At 38.4% G+C, this 19,401-nt stretch overlaps 1 protein-coding gene across 2 annotated transcripts in view; it reads right to left on the bottom strand.

Annotated features, from left to right (window-relative positions):
• Positions 1 to 16,846, bottom strand: part of KCNK2 (potassium two pore domain channel subfamily K member 2) — a 131,326-nt gene extending 114,480 nt beyond the window's left edge. For both annotated transcript variants that reach the window (XM_084512778.1, XM_084512781.1), the window contains exon 1: positions 16,700 to 16,846. The gene's annotated coding sequence lies outside the window, so the exon portion shown is untranslated. The remainder of the gene's footprint in view (positions 1 to 16,699) is intronic.
• Positions 16,847 to 19,401: the final 2,555 nt, after the last annotated feature.

Below are 19,401 nucleotides of genomic sequence, written 5' to 3'. Positions count from 1 at the left end.
TATACTTGAGGCAGATGGATAGCTGCTGTGTCTTAGAAAAACACAGAGCTGCATGCTAGAAAAACAATATCCCATAAGTTAGTATTTAAATATTTATATATCAAATAGGTGACACCAGACACTCAAACATCTTGCACATGTTGTTCGCATTAGATTAAGCTGTTTTGCTTGATGATGGGAATATGACATTAGGAAATGATAATGAGCCTTTCTGAGGAGTCTGACTGCCATCCGGGTAGTATCTCTGGAGCAAGACTGGCTTCATAAGTTGCTTACATCCCCAGCACCCACTCAGAATTTCTGCCATAAGGCTCAAATCTGCTTTCGTATTATAGAGAGGTGAGAAAACGTACCCAGAAAACATCAATGCATCAATGGGTTGAAGCAAGATATTCTAATAGTTACATTTCTCTCCCAGTTCTGCTGGGCAGTGTATTGCAGGGGGTGTGGGTGGTCTGAACATCTCCGACCACCTGCATCTGAAGGAAGGTAAAAGCTCCATAGTCCTTTGGAAAGACCAGGACTAGTAGTTCTCTCAGCAACGATGTTAAGAAAATCCAAGCCTGCAAGTTGCCTGTTATTAAATATAATGATTATATTAATGGACAGCCATTACAGCTGTACCTCAGCCTTTCTAATGACTTCATAAGAATGGGGAGCAAAATGGTTTCTGTTTCCCACAGAGTTAAATGTCACATTTAATGGCCTGAAAGATAAATAAGAACCAAGCTGCCGAACCCATACTAGCATTCAGTAGCCATGATAAACAAAATGATCTCCATAAAGAGAAGGCATTATATATTCTCAGATCATAATCTGAAATTTATTATAATCTTTGCCCTGAAGGCAGAAGAAGGAGTAAACTGAAGTATTTCCAGTCATTTCTGTGTAAGTGGAGAGAATCGCTGCTCACAGTTGAATCTGAATAATTCTGAACCCAAATTACTCAAAAGGACAAGGCAGCGCAAAGTTGTTGTGAACTGTACAATTCTTCCACTGACTTACAGTCAACTGGACTCTTACTGTGATTTGTGTTCTATAAGCAGATTGTTCAAAGTGCAGATTTTCTCCTACAATGAGACAGTGACGTGCTGCTGACTGGTATGCTTGAGGAGGGAAAGAGAGACTTTATTCTTCTCCAATTCACCAGGTGAGGGAAGAGTCAGACCAAAAATAGATCCTGTTTCCACTTTCTCCTGTCATATGCTAGTTCCACAGTGAATAAAAGGCTATATAAAGATACAGAGGTGTCCTCTTACTCCTGTGCCACAAAAACATATATTTCAAGGCTAGCAACAGTCACACTAGATGAGAAGGAAGAAACACAGGCAAGGATGAATACAAGAGACAACTCCATCTGCGTGGACTACAGCAACTTGGAAAAGCAAGCTAAATGCAGCAAAACCGCAGAAGCTTTCCTGTTTCTTGTCTGATGCAGAGCCATCAGAAGCTATGGCAGCTGCAATTGTTCTGGAGAGGACTGGGAAATATGTTGAGAGGCCAATGCAACTCAGGTCAAGTTCCCTTTTCATCACGTGGTATCAGGATAGGAACAATTAGTCCATCTCCAGCCTTGGTCTCAACTCCTAACCATTGCAACAGAAATAAATACTATTTCCCATGTTGCTGGAAAGCTTTGCAGCAGCCCTGTCACAATATTGGTAGGAAAAAAAAAAAAAAAAAAAAAAAAAAGGTCTTCAACTTATTTTCACAAAAATGTGCAAAGTACATCCGTGTGACCTTCCCTCTCACCAGCCTGTCACCTTACAGATTATTCCTGCATTTCATCCAAGTATTACCAGATCAACAAACAAACAACCAAATCATCACAAACAATCCAAAATCCACTTCAAAGCGCTAAATGTAACAATGTGATAAAATGGTACCTATTACATTACATTAAAAATCCAAGCACCTAAAAGCAAGAAAATGAATAATTAAGAACATCAGTCTTCTGCTGCCCACAATAAAGCCACATTATTCCTATTTCATCACATTGCCATTAACTGTCACACTTTGATTGTTTTTAAAATGTATAATTTTGTTTTCTTGATGTCAGTAGCTAAATGTGTTCACTGAGAAGAGTGGGATATGAACGGAAGGTACCTAGAAACAGCTTCATTAAAGTTATTAAGGAAGCATTAAAAAAAAAAAAAAAAAAGGAAAAGGAAATATTTCTCAGCTTTTAGAAATAGGTTGTACTGAATATTAGCTTTTTACTGATGTCTAATAGGGAATGAAGGACATAAGGCACATTAACTGAAACCCATAAAGGAAAGGAGGTCTAACAGAACCAAAAAGTGTAAGCCCAAAATACAGAGACTATCAAATGCAGGATGGTTTTTTAGCCAAGAGATAGGATTGCTATAGAATAGCTGCTCCAACCAAGACTTCATAAAATTGGAAATAAACAGATAACCATCCCCACCACTAAATCACATTTTTCACCAAGTTTCTCTTGCACCTAAGTAGTCGTATAATACCTTTAGGAGGAGGGAATGAATCACCTGCTATGTTGATTCAAGATCATTCAAGGTAGAAAACCTAATCTGACTTCTTTAATATAAGGAAGTTATATTTCAACCAGACCAACCTGAAGTTGTAGCACAAGGGTGATATAAAAAGAGTTCGAATAAACATTCATATAAATATTTATAATACAACAACATTAGTCAGTTTTGCATTCTCTTTTATTTAACTGGCAAGAGACATTTGGTAGGGCTGGGCATTTCAAAACAGTATGAGCAATTCTGAATTTTACAGTCTCACATGCAAGAATTGGGACCAAACCTGAAGCCATTTTCTTTACAAAATGCATGGGAACTGTGCCATTCACTCCAGTGTTGTTAGAATATCAACCACGTATCCGCTTAATCCAGAGATTGAAACATCAGGGCTGAATTGTGCATTTTTGCCCATGCACAGCCTTTCTGATTTGTTTCTGTTTAAGTAGAACCCTTTGCAGAACTAGGAGCCAGCTCATACTATTGGAACCATTTTCCTGAGGTGAGACAAGCACAGTTTTAAAAGCATTCAGGTAGTATGTGGATAAGTACATGAAGGAGCTGAAACCTGAAGATGGATTTCACAAGCTGAAAGAGATCAAATAGAATTATTCATCCAGTTTCAAACATTGATTAAATCCATAGATAGTGTCTGAGGGCTGAAGCCAACACAGATTTACAACTGAACAAAATTTACTACCAGAACTAGTTCCACCAGTGGCACTTGGCACAACAGGCTGCAGTTTCCCCTTCTCTCATTTTTGAGATACGCTTGTTTAATATCTCAATAGCTTGTTTATGTCAGGGAAGGGGAGAAGGGGATTTCCATTTTTCTAACCTGCAGTTCAAAGTCAATAGATATTTCTTTGCTTTTACGAAAAGTACATAAAATTGTATTTATTTTGTAATAACATAAACATATTAATTAAAAACATAGCTCCAAATATTTCCTTAAAATAATGTTAACTAACAATCGATGAATATGGATAGATTGTTTAAATTCTCAGAGCTGTGATAAGAGCAGGCAGAAGTTACTTTCTGTCTTCAGCATTTTATAGTTGGCCACATCTGAATAGCTGCTATTTGCAACTCTCATGTATTAGGTCATGGCCATTGTAGGAAGTAAGATATCTGACTTTATCAATCAATAGTCTAATATGATTCAGAAAGTCATATGTCCCTATCTCTTTTAAAACCCAAAGAAACACAAATGTTACACAAGCGGATCTAATAGAATCAGGCTACTTTCATGGTCTAGTTCTAATATACAAGGCAGAATGCTACTGGTGCACCAAGCATAAACTCAATAACATCAAATGGCTCTTGAAAGATGCAGCTTGTTGTTTATGTTCTGCCTACCAAGAGTTTTGTTAAGGGAAGCTGGGTACTGTTGAAATGTCATGGCTTTGTAAGCTCCCTCCTTTCTGATGACTACTTCTTATGAACTCTGGTCTGCCAAACCAGAGTTCATAAACCAGAGTAAGGCACAGCAGAATGCCCTGCTAAGTGCTATGATTTCTAGTACAAGCAGAATGTATGCATATATGTTATTCATACTGAAATGACATTTGGGGCACAAGAAAAACAAGGAAAAACAATGGGAGGCACATTAGTTTTGCCTGTTTAAACAAAGAAAATAGGAAATGTCAGGCTTGACACATGCATTGAGTTTCCTAAAGAATAAAAATCTCTTCGGTTGGTTCTCCTTCTACTTATATTTGTTTTTCTATTGCCAGAATCATATTTGCTGCAGTATAATCACTCTTAATTTACTTAAGTGTGAGAACAAAACCGTTTAAAATCAGCATTGTTGTGATATTCTCAATACTTTAAACACTTTTATGATATTCAAAAAATATCTTAGTCTTCCAAAAATTGCTCTTCTTTAAGTTGTTTTGGTCAAGTTCCAAACTTCATGTAATTTGCGTTGCTAATATTACCTCATTTCCAAACAAGACTTCATACATTTTTTCAACTCACGACCTTTCTTAATATAATCTCTATAATTGTACTTTAGCAAAAGCACTTGAATGCTTGAGAAAAATATCTTATTAAATCCATGATAAAGTAGGGACTGAGCAATTATATGCTGGAAGGGGAAAATTCACCAGCAACTGCATATTACAAAGGTTGCAAAGTGCCTTGATGAGCTGACTGTTGCTCTCTGATTGATGAACAGCAGTAGATATGCATAAAAGAATGTGGGTGCCTCCAGCTTGTCTCTGCCTTCAGTGAAGTCAGAGAAGAGGGAAAACAAAGTGCTTTACAGAAACACACTCCCTTGCCTGGACTGATAAGCTTACAAAATAAATGATATACATTAAATATAAGTAAGGGCAATAAAGAGAGCATATGTCTTCATATACACTATGTTTCAGGATATTCATCCAAATTCATCTCCTGTGCTGTTTCTGTGGAGCTATTAAAAAGGATAAATGTAGCTCACTGTTGAATTGTATTCTGATCTGAACAAGATCAGACACAATAGCTGTGTGAAAGCCTAGGGCTCAGATCCACTCCCTTAATCCCTGGTGGAGAAGTAGTACAGTTTCAATTGAAAGGGCATCCAGGCTGCTGTGTCAGAAGCAGGCAGGTAGATTACTACAAGCAGCAGGAAACATATAGTCCCCATCTAGAAGACACCACCAATGCTGTACTAAGCAGAATTTGAAGAGACAAGTACCCCACCTGTTTCCTAGACTCCATGGGACAACCAGATGTCAAGCCGACATGGCTTCTTTAGCTGCCAAAAATGTGGAAAAACCTTAATCATAAGAATTCAGCAGGCAAGGAGAGCTGTGAGAAGCTACAGAAGAATCACAGGAAAGCACTTCTCTCTCTTTGCAATACCTGTGAACCCCAGTGCTCACACTGCAAAACACTCCTGCAGAGCATCCCCTAGAAACAGCATTAGCTTCAGCGGTTTCTAAAAGTGAAAAAAGTGTGAAAAATAACAGGATTTCCACAGCATAGAAGAATAAGTCTTTAAGGGTTAGGGGGACAAAAATGTTATATTTAGAATTTTGGAAGGGAATGGCCTTCCATTTATTGTTTTTGGGAATGGGTGCGATCAGACAGCGGAGAACTGATATGTGAATACTTCAAGGTTAAACCTTCTTTAAAGGTATCCACTGATTTCTTACCTACACTCTGCTGTGTTTCACAGAAATCCCATGCCAATATTATTTAGCTATGACAGGAATAAATACTGGGCTACATTATACCACTACTTATAGCAACAAGTCCTCCATTTTTCTCCCCTCCAATAACTCCTAGAAAGAGTTGTAATTTTCAGCAATATACCATTGTTTCCTATAGTTACAACTTACATGTCATGACTATTATATACTGCACCAATGGCAAAACTCAACTAATTGGAAAAAAAAAAATACCAATAGTGTCCCTGGAGAAAAACCCACTTTTCTATTGGTCACAAAATAACCAAGTCCTGCATCTGTAGCAAAGGCAATACTACTTCTCACCACTGTATCACACCGAATTTCCTACTAAATTACTTCTGTAGCTTAAAAGTTAAACTCCCAGTGATTCAAGAAAATGAGAATTTTCACACCTGTTACTTGTCAGCTGTGGAAGCTCCTTTCCTGCCATTTTTTTTCATCAATATCTTTCCACTACTGCCTCCTTCTGAAATGATAAATAAATTATTGTGAAAAAATAAATAAATAAATAAAAATCACATTGTATACTGGTCTTTTTAGGATTATGCTGCTTACAAAGCTGTTCAAATTGCTTCAGTATTTAACTGTGATCTGACCAACATCTACCTAATCCTGAAAGTAGCTGCTTTTATCAATGTAAGGCCAAGAAGCATTGCACCAAACCAAGATACCAGGTTTTCATTTACATACTGCCTTAAAGCTCAAGAGCCCAAACAATTCCCAGCCCATCACAATTTAGTGGACAACTCTTGTTCTGTTTCACTCTCCACTCGCCGTTTCCCTCTGTCTGATATAAGCCAAACTTGTAAAGCCTACTTACCTTGCAAATGTTCTCACAGAAAGTTATCCTAAAATAAGTCAATTATCATCTGGGAACTGGGAACCGGAACATGGCCCTTTTGTGCATGGGTCTAGTGCAAGAAGGAGATCAGCAATCTGTAACGCAGCCCCATACCTCGAGAAGCTCTTCCCTTTGCAATGAGATCAAAGGTATCTTGGCTTTGGTATTTAGAAATCTAGATACCGATTAAAATTCTGGAATACTCTGACAACAGCTGCTTTAAACAGAAGATACCAGATGGTAATATTTGTGTGGGTACCACATAGTCTGGCAAGGAACAAACTAATGATGCACAAAATGCTTTGATGCACAGCCTTCAAGCACTAAACTTAAAGAGATATGAAGCTTCATACAAGGACTCATCTGCCCTGCTGTTCAGTTGTGTGTGAAATAATTTTTAACAAGTGTACAGGTAAGGAGACACAACGTTATTCAGCGTGGTGTTTTGGGGATTAAAATGAGTACCGTCTCTCAGCATGACTAGTATTTGTGAACTTGTCCATAAATTTTGCAAAAAGCTATAGGCCACATTTTAGGCGTATTGCAGTTAAGATTTCCCGGTGGGTGTTTGGAATATAAAAATCCAGCAGTCATATGGAGATTAGAGCACAGGCCTCTTTCAATCATATTTGGGAAATGAAACACAATGACAGCCTAAAAGCCCCTATCCAACAAAGTCTGTCAAATTAAGGACCACAGGAAAACTCATGAAATACTACTCACATGGGTATATTATCAACACAAACAAGACTAGAGTTGTACCCTACAAATGGTTTAGGACAGAAAATTTCAGGGCTATCTGCTGTATGCAGATGGATAAGAGGCTCTGATTACATGCCTTTGGTAGGGATGATGTGATCAACAACAGAAGAATGACAGAAACAATGAGAGGATTTCTTCGATGGTCTTGCCACAATGTGTGAAGACTCAGAAGGCCGTAAGCATCACCTATACACTGTTGTGGTTTTTTATTTACTGAAGACATCCACAGAGCATGGTGCAGAAGTAAGAAAAGTAGCAGTATCTATGAAGCTGTGTGCTGTTTAAAGGAATGTATGACAGTGGTCTACTTTTCCACTCTTACTCTAGAGTTCGTGTACTGTATTTGTAACCATTCTGGCTAAGCTAAGTACAAAGCTAAACCCAGTCTTCAGATGCACATTGATTTGTGTTTTTGTTTTTTTGTTTTTTTTTTTGTTTTTTTTTTTTGTGCTTGTGTGTTCTTTTTTTTTGTTTTGTTTTGTTTTTACTCCAACCCTGAGCATGTACAGCACAAAAATAAGAACCTATGTAAAGTATATACATTTACAGCTCAGGGCTCAGGTGGGATCTGCATGAAAATTGCATGGGGCAGATAAACTTGTTGTTTTCTATTGCAATGCTGAAACTTTTATCAAAGAACACAAAGTAATGTTGAGTGATTAGTTCAGCATTTTTGTGTGCTGGAAAGCTTACAGATTTTTTTTTTATTATTATTATTATTTTGTACTAAAAAGTAAGTGCAGCAAGCCTTCTTTGCATTAAATACTCTATTTCTCATAATTGATCTATTTATTATAAAATAAGCAGAAGTCTGCTAACAAGTAACAGATAATTAAAGCTTGACCAAGGTCAGGTAAATTATAATAACCATTATAAATTATAATGGACGTGTACCTCTATAAAGCACAACTATATTACTCTTTCATATTATTTGTGCTCTTAGGAGAGACTCCCTTAAGTATGCATATGCTAAAAAACTGACTGTTTAAAATAATCTAGACTAAAATTCACTATAGATGATCTAAGTCAGCTACTGGACTGTGACTCCAGTGATGGTCCTTTTTTTTCCTCTATCTTGCTATTTAGGACTTCTGAGAAAGAAATTAGAGTGATAATTATTGTCCCTAGAAATTTAAGACAGAATAATCACATCAAATCATAAAAACTTATTTATGTACTTTTTCATTTGTTCTGTTGGACCATTTGTCCAGGATGACTGTTATATTCAATATCCTCAGTATATTAGCATCCTGCAGTAATGTATTTAACTTGGGCATGTTTATTATATTTATTAACCAAAGGACAAAAATAGTAGAATGAGATGCAATAGAATACATACATCTTTTGTGTAGTTAGCAAGCAATATATTTAATTGTTTCTCCTACATATATGTTGATTTAAATGAGAGTCAACAACAGATTCTAAATCCAATACAATTTACTTGGTACAGACCACGTTCTATGCCAGGGGTCTGAACAACCCTGAACTTAAGTACTGCTGTAACCATAGAAGTTTTTGCAGACACAGTGAGAAGTTCCCACTGGAAAGCAGCTGTATGTCTGCACTGGGGAAGGAAGAAGTGTCCTACACAGCTCTGCATCCATCTGCAAGAACAAAGTCACAAAGTTCTGTCCACCTGTTGCACATGGCACTGACACATGAAATCTGGCTCATGTACTCCTGTTGTTTTCCCAGCAACTGAAGTATAAAAAGAGCTCTTTTGCAACCATGAAAAGCCAGAGTGCACTTATGCCACCTGAATGATCTGGAGGACTAGAAAAAAGTATGGGAAAGCTACAAAATGCCCAGTGCTAGAAGGCCAGAGCCTTGCCAGCAGCTAAGACAAGAAGTGCCTGAGGTCACCATCGCTGGTGTGAAGCCATCAGGTGAGGACACAGAAGGCTGGCACAGCCAGAACATAGCATAACCTGTTCCCATTCACAGAGGTACAAGCTCCTAAAAAAGGTACAGCCCCTAAAAAGCAGTCCAGACTAAAGGTCCTGCCAGCTCAGTACCTACCTTTGAGAATAGACAGACGTATGTACATTGAGTAGAGGACAAGAACAGCGTAAGAAAAAAATCATGTCTCTTGGCAGACCCTCTCAGATGTATCACTATACAGTTACCTTTTTTTAAATGGATGAGTTGTCACTGTTTTACCCTGACTTACTTCATCAACACTTCTACTTTCCCCAGAGATGGGTTTAAGCCACAAACTTCCCATGCAGCTCTAAATTCCCCTGCATTTTCAGATGAGGAGATATGCCACAAGTTTTAAATTTATTTTCCCGTAGCTTGGAAATTATTCTTACAAAACAATAGTTCTCTACATTAAGTGAGCACACATTTTATTCTCAAACTGTGCACAACTGTACACTGGTTCTATGCTGTTTATTATTAGTTCTTCTCATTAGGCATGATTTCACTTTGATCACATCCACATGAAGTCACTGTGGATCTGTCACAACTATTCAGAATGACAGAACAACTGGCTTTCTTTTCAAATAGTGAATGAAGAGCAATGAAAGTAGGGAAAATGTGCATCCAACATACTGCTGGAGTGTAGATGCAACAAAATACCTAAAATGTTAAAGGATCTTAGGGCCTAAGGACATCTTTTGTCTCCTGAATTATCATAGGACTATTTTTGAGTGTTACACAGAATTGGGGTTGGAGAAAATACAGAAGTTATTTAGAGCATTGCAATCTTCAAACAAAACATAGCTGAAAATTGTAGAAACTCCGGAGGTCATCTTACTGTCATTGAAACAAATTGCAAAACTATTGCAAGACAGAGGGAGCAGAAGCCAGCTATCTGATAAGTTATTAAATACCAAGTACTTTTTAAAAGTACACAATTTCTTTGATACTCTCTTCAAAGCAATTTGTCATACACTATCTAGTTAATTTTCATAACATAAGTACTGCTTCTACATTTTGAAAATAGGGTAACTAGGGACAATTTAGCATTAGCAATCCTTTAGTGAAAGTGGGGTAACTAAGCCACAGGAGGTGCCTCATTCTTTCTGGCTATGAATAAATGTCAGTATCAGTTTTTAAAAACAGAATTTCTTGGCTCCTCTTCTTGAGGAACATATCCAAAATTCTATCTCACTTTCTATGCGGCATGAAAACAGAACTAAAACACCACTAACATCTTCTACCTTGTACTATGCATATTCCTTCATTTTAAAAATATTTTGTATAGTTCTATTCAAGCTAAATGGAAAGGACATACAGTCTGAATCAGAAAGTGACAACTATAGTACTCCCCAAGGTCATACCCTTGTTATTTTTATTATGTCTGCACTAGAATGCCTGCTAAAATAGTTATGTTATAGGTTAACCTCAGGAGAAGATCCTGCTTTTGCAGGTCTGCTTGTATTAGCATGCAGCAATACCAGAGTCATATAAGGCTTGCTAACCTTTTGATCATCTCTGTACAGCTTGTGGGTAGACAGCAAGTGCAACCAACTCAACTCTATCTCTTACCTCAAAACTGCTGAGATCCAATAATTTCATATCATTGTAACAGTGAATTCATCTTTAACCCACAGCACTGCAACATGAATTGAATCTACAGTGGTCTTAATGTCTAAGCAAATATCCCAGATTAAAATTTCAATTATTTGTACTATCTTAATAACAAAGAAATGATAATAAAGTAGCCATAAGATTAAGTAGTTACTGCTTAATGTTTCCAGTCTTGCTATGAATTGTACAAATTCATTACAGGTACTTCCAGATCCCAGTTCTCACAGAAGGAAAATGTAACTCATTTTTGTTCAAAGATAATGCATTATGACAGGAAGCATTCCTAGTGATGCACAGGTCCTAACAAAAATAGCGGCTGGATTGAACAGAGGCATTGTGCTCCTTAAAGACATTTAGCAAATGGGATTTTCTTGTCAGTGTGCACCTGCCATTTTTAAGCGATCCCTCCTGAACCTCTGCAAGAATGGGCAGATGGCACTAGGTGTTTCCTAGGGTTATGGACACCAATATCTACAGGTAAACATAACCATGCTAAGCGTGTTGCTTTTAACAGACTAATATAAAATTATGATCCTCATTTATTTTATAGAGATGTGCATAGGGGTTTTCGCTTTCCTTATCTGTGTTAATCAAGCATAAACTTGACCTCAGCATGAAGCCACTATGACCAGAAAAAAAAAAAGGCCTCTTTTAATTACTTGTTTCCCCCTCTGTTTAGACCAGTAAAGTGCATTACAATGTCTTTTAAGTTGGGGTATTCCATGTCTTGTTAAATACCTGTGACTCTAGCATTTATACCCACTTCACAATCCCTTTGTAGCTTCCTGTGTAGGTAAACCGGGTTTAGCACAAATGAGAGCCCAACTACAAATATAGACAGCCGTGTTTAGCACATTTGTTACCACATTAATTTCCTGCATTCCTGTTCCAACATGAATGTCATTTCCCAGTGCAGAAGAGCTTCAGCTGTAGACAGTTCACAGAGATTAGCCTCAGGCCACTAATATTCTGGAATAAAAATGTTATTCTTTCCTTTGAGACCCATGCCATCTCTGGAATGAAGGCTGATGTGTCAGCATACAGACAAGGATGCTAAGTGCTTTTCGGAGCAGGCATTCCCAACATTTTCTCAGCAACAGGAAAGATTATTCTTTCTGTGGCATCAGTGCCAGGATTACATATTTTCAGAAGCAAAGGAATGACTTTGAGGAATGATCAGTTCTTCTCCTTTATTTCCCACTACCACCAAACATTTCCAGCCCCTTCCCCTTACTCTTGTCAGGCTGATCACTTTCGTTACCTCCCTATTTAAAATTGTGAGGGAGGAAAGAATGTTTTATTGGTGCCAGAGAGGAATGGTTGCAAGGGACAAGGGAAGAAAATTAGAAGAAAAAAAAAAAAAAAGGTGAATGGTTAGGATTCCCTATCTGTGCAATAAAGATCCAAACCACATCATCCTCTCATAGCACATATTGTCTCATGTAGAGTTAAATCATTTTTTAATTTGGAAACTTAACAATCAGCAAGAATGCTAGCTGGCAGTACACAGCAGCTCCTTCATCCAAGGAAGGCTTCATATCTCCAAGAAGGACATATTCCTTCTGCTGTCAGTGAGCCATTTCCTACTTTGTGCCAACAAGTCTGCTGAAGGCTTGTCAGTCAAGACAAAACACAGAGGTCCAAAAATATGGTGTACATTTGGCCATAACTTTCCCCACAGTCAGCTACAGAACTATAGGAGATAGCAGTTGAGGAAGCTATGGGAGAAAAAGAGATCTCCAGTTCACCAAAGTGCATGAGCGTTGAGGAGATATGCCGCTTATAGTGTCCTGAACGCACCTCAGGTCCACACCCACATTCACACACATCCATAAAAAACAGCGCTGAAACTCCCAGTGCAACAGGCTGCATTGCACTGCAGCCCACTACGCTACTAGACCAATCTAGTAGCTTCCATGCTTCTCTGGGATATGCCTCGCATGCAGCCTGCCCATCCTCACTGTATAACACTGCATGCAGGACTATCCCTCTCTTATACTGTCCTTGTTTCAGTTTTGGCATTTCCTAAGCTCTCCTGCTTTTCTCAGTCCTTCTGTGGAGGTGATTGTATCATTGCAATTGTCCGAGGGCAGCCATTCTTACCTTCAGATCTTGCACCAGTGTCTTCACCAACAGCAGCTGACATAGCTCAGGTGACCCATGGTCATAAGCCATGTATAACTTACATGGCATTGGCTTGGTTGGAAAGAAGCTTTACTTGGAAACAGAAGAGTGAAGAGACAAAGATGGATGTACCATTCATCTCTCAGATATGTCTGGAGGTACATGTTGCTGCAACAGATTTACAAGTAAACCAATATTTTTTTTTTTCGATTTGTTTTCAGTGCTCAGGGTTATTTTTGGCCAGGAATGTTATTCTTTGAGTGTCTGAGCTCCTCTGGAGGCTTCTTCTTCCTGTGAACCATGACTGGTTCACTGAGAAGCCTCCAAGTCCTGTGTGGTAAGCTATCAGTTCCAAGAAGAATGAGTCAAGTGTTTGCCCACATGAAATTCATTCCCTGTTATTTTAGGAAAAGGCAGAGAGGCTCATAACTCATTCTCATCATTGCTGGGAAGCAATCACCAGGTCTCTTGCACAATACAGAGAAGAGGGCTTCATAGTGATTTAAGCAACATAATGTTACAGCCAAGGTAACACATGACATAGCAATGCCATGGAATGTGCCATTGTCATAAGAATTAAATACTTCAGTGGATATTCCTGAACTTCACTTCAACAGGGATCACCCATCTGCACCCAGCAGGAGATTTTTTGAAAAAATCATAAAACAGACTCTGCTAATTATTTTTAAACAAGTTAATGAAACGATTACATTACTAAAAAATCACAGCAATAATCTGACTTGCCCTCAATACCATGGATTACATCTCACAGATATCCATCAGCATCTATGTTAGTCACTTTTTCTTTAAGCGTGAAGGGCTTGGAAACCTGTAGTCTTGGGTTTCCTTTTGGAAAGGGTGAAGCTCAACCTGCAAAACTGTATTAGATCTTGCTTTTCTCTAAAAGAAACTAAATCTGTGTTAATCCTTCCTTTAGCTGTTTAGATGTAGATTCAGCAAAGAATGTAGAAAAGTGATACTCAGAAGAGTCCCAGGTGAAGGTTTTAATCCCCCCATTCCAAGCCTAACCTCATCACAGGCCCTAGAAATAATCTCTACTTGAGTGCCACTGCAGAGACTAAATTACTGCAGTGCTCCATATGGCTGGTGGATGGGTTCATCCAAGCTGAGGTACTTTACAACTGTAAAGCCTAATTAGTTTCATGAATCTACAACCTGCAGAATCCACCAGCCCTGTTTACAAAGTCTGAGAATGACAGTGTGCCCTGAAACTGGGCATTGAGCACAGACTTCTTGCACCAGCTCCCAAATCTTGCCTTCTTGTATGGGGTTGCATTTAGCCATGTAGTTTCCTATGAAGGTTTGAGGGACGATGTGCAGACGCACACTGAAATAGTAAATACAGAGTACAATGCCATAGAAAAAGAATGGCAAATGGTAACTGTAGCTGCGACTGAGGCTAAATTTATTTCTAAAGCTTCTCTGTCAACAAGCCATTTAAGGCTTGTTGCTATATTTTTATCCTTCCTGCTGATTTGAATTCTGGATCATTACTGCAAATTAATGATAAAGATATTAGTAAGATACACTTCCTTCCAGTGGTTGGAAACATGTATTTTAGAAACATGTTCCTCTACTATTTTATTGCAGCCAGAAATTAAAGGTTTCCAAGAATCAAATCAAGCTATTTATATATTAGATGAGAAACACAAAGGATAGGCATTACTTTTAAAATTTCAACAACAAGAAGAGTAATTTATAATTGCATCATTAAGATGTACTCGAGCTAAATGAGCAGATGTAAGTACATTTGTACGTACCAATCAGGTTAGTTTGGTTATGAGTGAGAAGACAGATTTTTGTATGGTATGTAGTTTGTACCAAATATAAAAGACTATAAAAATAATCTCCAGTCTTTACAGTGTGTTTGAATTTGCAAGGTGCACAATCTCCACTAACGTTCACAGGGTAGTCTAAACATTGGCAGTTAGTTTGTTCTCTTGAGCAGTAAGACTTGTGCTGTAGAGAGCCCCTTAAGAAAATGGACTCCTTCCTCGGTGATAAATTTGTTTGTGGCAACCACAGACAATAATATTTTTAATTTCCTGTACTGCAAATAACCTTCACCTAATAGATTGAATGTCATATTGATTCAAATTGGATCCTTCGCTACTGCGATCACTTCACAATGTAAGAGGTCTGTTAGTTAAACTCATGTGATTGCAGCTTCCTGGAAAGAAAATTTACAGTAGTAATGCCACAGAAAACTGCAGAGAAAAATCCAAATACATTACAGTACACCCAGCTTATAATGTTCACTAAAAATACACATAGGTAGGAAAGCAAAGGACTAAAGGATAACAGAAATTTCTAGGAAAATCCCACAAATTCGTTAAGATTGAAAAAGGTTAGGAGTCTCCAATTATTTATGTTATAAATATATATGCTTCTAAAGCCTCTGAAGAGTTTTTGCAGCACAACTACATTTGCAGTGTAAGTCTTAACGTTTGTTTTACTCCAGCATTGTCAGCCATGGTTGGACTAGCCCTGTACACAAAGACAGTGACTAAAGAGTGTAGTCAGGCAGCTAGAGAAGCTCCTCAGACCTCTTTCCCTGCAGTGATTCAGCAAGAGGGAGACTTTTATAGATTGGTTTAGGTTTTAAGATGAACTAGCATCTCGCTTTTGCCTCCCTTACCAGTCCTTTGGGGTGTACCTCATGGAAGTAGGGAAAAATTCCCTGGTGTTAATCTGTTTGTGCTTTTAAGATAGAAGAGGTGGAGAGAAGTGAAGGAGGGAGGGAAAAAGGGAAAGAAGAAGGGCAAGCTGGTTAATGTTTTTCTTTTGGCTTGTTTTTATGAGTCACTCCACTAAGTATTTGCATTAGCAGGTCTCCTGCTGCTGCTAGATCATTCAATTGTTTGTTTAGTTGCTGTGCCTCTTGGAAAGTCCAACAACACTGAATTTGTATACAACTTTGTATTTTGCTAAATAGTTAAATCTTTAAGAACCAAGCAATTCCCCATTACCATGGTCCTAAAGCAACAGCAGTCACCCCAAACTTGGTCCTATTACTCACTTGAGTAAAGGTTACAGAACAAGACTGATATTTATTGTTACTTTTTCATGTTTTCTCCTGATTGAATTTTATCAGAAAAAGTGAAAATAAGAACATAACTGAAATGTCACAATAATCAAGTTCGAAGTTCAAATCTTTTTATTCTGGCTTGTGAATTGGAATTAAAAATTTCTTAATCTCAAACTACATTTGCAAAACCAAACTCTGAGTACAACTTTACCAAATTCCTTTGAAAGAGTTGTATTTCTTTCTTCAGGTAACAGACTAATATTGCTTAGAAATATATCTAAGTAGATTCTGCATAGCCACTGAGATTATCATTTCCTTATGCCTGCAGAAAAGGGTCATCAGAAAATCTTGCTACTGAATTGAACAAGATTAGAACTGTAAGCAAAACTTTACCACAGGCAGAATGAAAATGGTGGCTAAGTCTGAAGAAAGCAAAGGTAGCTTTTCTACAAAGAAAAAAAAAAAAAAAAAAAAAAAAAGCCAGCTTTTTCTGTCTTTATGAGGATAACCAGCATTTTTTTTTTTTTGATGTCTTTCATCTCTTGCTTAGTCTTCAACTTTCTCAATTTCTTTGTTTTAACAATTTGCTTCCAATAAACCTTTTTTTTTTCCTCTTTTCAAGAGTGCCAGCATAACATATGTTAATTAAACACCAGCTAGGAACCTGTCCATTAGATTAAAAGGCAATAAAAGCTTCAGAACTTACCTGTTCACGGAGAAGGATGGTTCAGACAAGAGATTTGTGTTATGTGAGAGACTGAATCCCAAGAGGAGCATTTGTAAAGGAAGCTCTTCAAAATAGCTCTATATCTTCTTCATGAGGTGCTCATTTTGTTTTTCCTTTTCTTCAGTCAAAACAACAACTGATAGGAGAAAAGTGGTTGTTTAAAAAGACATAAAAGCCTTGTCCGGGTTCTAAAAGTATCAGCACATTAAGAGCAACTTTTCTTGATTGCAGACTTAGGATCTACGTAACTTTCTCTTAAGCACAGTTCAACCCCAAATAGCAAGTGTGTATAAATGGTATCTTCTTACTTATCGCATCTGTTCCCTGTGTGAATTCAGAGATGCAAGTGCTGACTTCAGTAACAAAAATACTTTTTTTTTTTTTTTTAAGTTTCTTGTTATTCTTACTGCACCAACATAACTGAGGGAATATGAGCTATAGCTCTTGTCTATCACCAACAGAACCATGGGATAATTAAAGGACTAGTCAGTTATTTGTTTGCAAATTAACTGCCTAGGTGAAATTTAAAACATAGCTTGCCTTTCAGAGCATTTGTCACCTCTAGTTATCTGCTAGAAGACATGAAGCTAGCAGATAAAATGTTTAGTTGCCTGATTTAATCTGAAGACTGTAAGGGAGGTGAAGTTTCTCCTCTACTTGCCACCTGGGCATATTTTATTTTGAAGCTGCTGGAAATATTAAATACAATTTTCTAAAGCTGAAAGTTTAAGCTCCTTCCTGTAGAGCTGTTGCTTTATTCTGTATATGTTCTTGCCCTGTATGTCACTTTGGCTCAAGAAAGCCTTAGAGAGGGGATGTCACCAAAATGACTCTGGAACAGCAGTGACGTTCTACTTAAAACTTAGAGCAAGACACTGCTGTAACTTGTCATCTGCAGTTTATACTATTTTCCAGAGCATGCTATTGATGTTTAAAACCCTTTAACTTTACATGATAAACACCAATGATCAGTATGCTACACACAGGGTCCTTCCTCATCTCTTGCTTTATAGCAGGTTTAACTCACTAGTTGGAACAAAGATGTTCATCTGCATTGGCTACAGCACAATGAGTAAGCATATACAATAACAAGCAGTTAATTAAATATTCCTTTAGGTGATATGGTAAGAAATGTTCTGGACTCTGAAAGCACCACATTTAATCCCTGCTATGAATCCTCTGAAGGGTTTGATTCAAAATTACATGAGCCCGTGCAGTTGTTATGGTATTCAAACCTCTGAATGATACTGTGGCCTGTAATTCTTCCACTGCAGGTTCTTCAGTTCCAGTTTATCTGTGGCACCAACTCCTCAACAGTTTCTTCTTGAGATAACACAATCTGAAATGGAGGAGACACAAATATCTGGATAAGTACATTTTTAAATAACTGCACAAAATATCTGAGTAGCGTTCACATATCTAATTTATCATTTGGTCACCTAATGCACATAATGGACCCCGGTGAGGAATGTGTACGCCCTGGGCTATCCGTTGGTTCATTACGCACATGCAGCTCCTTTTAAGTTCAATGTAAATTTAACATACCAAGGAAAGAGAGGACATATCCTTCATGGTGAACACACTTTCTCCAAAAATAAAAAATAAAAAAAAAAAATGATCTCCTGCAATAATGCCTTTTTCTAAGATGTTAAAGACTGGATATTGAAAACTAAGCACTTTGATGACTGGCACGTACACTTCAATTATTCATATCCCACGTAGTAGCATATCATTCTGATGACACAAAAATTTGCTTTCCTACAGCCTCCTTGCCCATCCAACCACATCCTTAGCATCAAGTGTGTGGAGTGCATTACAGTTTCTGAAATTGTATTTTTTTATAACACCTTCACAGAGAAACACTGCCAGGATGCACATTTCCAAGCGGGCTGCTCAGCCTGTAAACATCGCTGATCTGGTTGTTTCAGCTCTTCCACCCAAGACCATCCACAGAGGCTTGCCTGCAGGAGCATGATGTTTGCCAGCAGCCCCGGCCCCACAGCTCTAAATATTTAATGTGATGAGCTGACAAGTTTTGTTGCTCGCTCTTTCAGTCTCCCCACATGCACCCTGCCAACCTTTCCCGCTGCAGAAACCTCTACTCAGCACTAAAAATAAGACAGGTGAGCTATAAATAGGAGCTGCTGAAAGCTCTATCAAAATGCCCTACGGGCATTGTGAGGGAGACCGCACCTTCAGGAGGTGCCCTGGGAGGTAAAGGCAAGCAGCCAGGGCCACAGGGCTCCTCCCTGGGTGGCCACGTTGCCAGGAGAAGCCCTGCTGCCTGCCAGCAGCTGCTGCCCAGGTCTCGGCCCCAGCGGGCTCCCCGTGCCTTTGAGATACCTCAGCACTGATAGCAGGGGCCTGAGGAGCAGCCAGGGACCCAAGAGTAACTCTGTGCCCTGCTGCGGGCATCCTTCCTCCGTGGCAACATTGCTACAGGGGAAGAGGGGGCTACGCGGCATCTCAGGGTTGCCCCTGTGCTCTGGTGACCGAAGGAAGGCAGGAGGGGAGGGGAGAAAGAATTCATGAGGTAAGTTTAATTAGAGGTGAGGGAGGAGCTTGTAAGGGTGATAAGAGGTGATTTGGAGAGCACGATACAGGATTGAATTGTGGCAAAATAAAATCGGAGACTGGAGCAACCAGAGATAGTCATATATATAAATATATATATATATATA

Source organism: Aythya ferina, assembly GCF_964211825.1.
Source record: "Aythya ferina genome assembly, chromosome: 3".
NCBI lineage: Eukaryota > Metazoa > Chordata > Aves > Anseriformes > Anatidae > Aythya > Aythya ferina.
Note: the sequence above shows the minus strand (reverse complement) of the source record. Positions and strands in the feature narration are given on the sequence as shown.